Source organism: Arachis hypogaea, chromosome 1 (genome assembly GCF_003086295.3).
Source record: "Arachis hypogaea cultivar Tifrunner chromosome 1, arahy.Tifrunner.gnm2.J5K5, whole genome shotgun sequence".
Classification (NCBI taxonomy): domain Eukaryota; kingdom Viridiplantae; phylum Streptophyta; class Magnoliopsida; order Fabales; family Fabaceae; genus Arachis; species Arachis hypogaea.
In genome coordinates, this window is record NC_092036.1 from 73,857,510 (window position 1) to 73,859,690 (window position 2,181).

General features: G+C 40.8%; 1 non-coding gene across 1 annotated transcript; it reads left to right on the plus strand.

Moving 5' to 3' along the window:
- The first annotated feature begins 846 nt into the window (after positions 1 to 846).
- Positions 847 to 950, plus strand: LOC112716527 (small nucleolar RNA R71). The gene has a single exon (XR_003160388.1). It is a non-coding gene; the product is annotated as a small nucleolar RNA R71 (small nucleolar RNA).
- Positions 951 to 2,181: the final 1,231 nt, after the last annotated feature.

A 2,181-nucleotide genomic window follows, 5' to 3' on the forward strand; every position in this document is an offset into this window, starting at 1 on the left:
ATCATCTTGTATTCTTCCCACCTTACTTTCTTTGCTTCTCCTCTTAGGTTCTTCTCTGTGTCACTGGGAAAACCATTAGTGGGTTTGGGAAACTGTTGAGATAGATACCCTACTTAGGACTCTAGTCTCTTGATGGTTTTCCCTTGGTTCTTGATATTAGCTCGCACTTCATCCTTAAACACCTTGTTGTCTTGGACTTCTCTACATATGTCTTCAAGTAGAGTCTCAATCTTGGAAAGTCTATCTTCGGTTGGTGATGGTGGATTGAGATTGGGTGGTTGAGAAGGGTGGTTAGGTGGGTGTTGATAAGATCTCTGTGAGGTATGTTGGTGAGTTGCATTATTGTTGGGATTGTGGTTGTATCGTCTCTGGTCTTGGCCTTGGTCTTGCTGATTTCCCCACCCAAAGTTAGGGTGATTTCTCCATCCAGAATTGTAAGTTTTGGAGTATGGATCATGGATTTGTCTGGGTGAGTTTCCAACATAATTGGCTTGTTCCCAATCACCTTCTTCTCCTATATTCACTCCTTCTTGAGCTGGTGATGAAGTGATGACTGCTGCAACTTGGTTTTCTTCTACCTTCTTGGTGAGATCTGCTAACTGCTTGGTGATCATCTTATTTTGAGCCAGCAATGCATCCATGTGGTTTAGCTCCATTACTCCTCGAGTGTTGCTTCTTTCAGAAGCATAGAAGTAGTCATTCTCAGCTACCATCTCAATGACATCTATGGATTCTTCAATGGTTTTCTTCTTGTTTAGAGATCCTCCTGCTGAATGGTCTACAACCTTCTTTGACTCATAAGAAAGGCCTTCATAGAAAATGTGAAGTTAAACCCATTCATTGAACATGTCTGGTGGGCATCTTTTTGTTAAGTCCTTGAATCTCTCCCATGCCACATAGAGAGTCTCACCATCTTGTTGCCTAAAAGTTTGTACCTCAGCTCTCAACCTGTTAATTCTATGAGGAGGGTAGAATCTTGCCAAAAATTTGTTCACCACGTCTTCCCAATTTGTTAAGCTCTCCTTCGAAAAGGACTCCAGCCACTTGGATGCTTTGTCCCTGAGTGAAAAAGGGAACAAAAGCAGCCTATAGACATCCAGATGGACTCCATTAGACTTCACAGTGTCACATATTCTCAGGAAGGTGGTTAGATGTTGATTGGGGTCTTCTTGGGAACTTCCTCCAAATGAGCAGTTGTTCTGAACAAGGGTGATGAGCTAGAGTTTTAATTCAAAGTTGTTGGCATGTATGGTGGCTTTTGGATGCTACTTCCACAGTTTCCTGGATTTGGATTGATGTAAGAGCCTAGAACTCTCCTCTCTTACCCAGCATGATTTGTAGGGCCTTCTCTGGCATGGTTGTGAGCTTCTCCTTTATGGTTGTTTTCCAAGTTCTCCTCCATGTTTGTTTCAAAGTACTCTTCCTCTTCCTCATCACCAACAACTCTTTTCTCTCTTGCTTCCCTCCTTGATCTATGGAGGGTCCTCTCAGGTTCTAAATCAAAGGAAGTTAAAGCTCTGCCTCTTCTCCCTGTCATACAACTAACAGAGCACACAGTAAGAGATAAAATGAAGTGATTATTCTTGTTAGAGTGATTGTTAGTATGAGTGGTGCAATTTATCAAACAGTTAGTGGGTTAGTGAGCAGAATTATAAATAACAACAAAAAAAGAAAGAAAACAGAGAGGGTATAGGGGATGAGGAAGAAACTGAATAAACTGAAGGTAAATGACTAGATAAAATAAACAAACAAAAGAAAAATGCTCAATCTAGTAAACTTCCAACTTAATCATTGTTGATACAAAATCAATCCCCGGCAACGGCGCCATAAACTTGATGCACGAAAACTTGTCTCTCAACAAATTTTCCTTCGGCAAGTATACCCAATTGTCGTCAAGTAAAAGCTCACAATAGAGTGAGGTCGAATCCCACAGGGATTGATTGGTCAAGCAACTTTAGTTGGAAGAGTATGCTAGTTGAGCTAAAGAGAGTGTAGTTGATGTTGCAGGAAATTAAATGGCGGGAAAGTAAATTGTAGGAAATAAAGTGCAGAATCTTAAATGGGGAATCGGGGAGATGAACATGGAAATAAATGGCAGAAAGTAAAAAGAATGGGTGAGATCAGAAATGGGGAATTCATTGGGCTTAGGAGATGTTGTATTCTCCGGATCAAATTCATTTT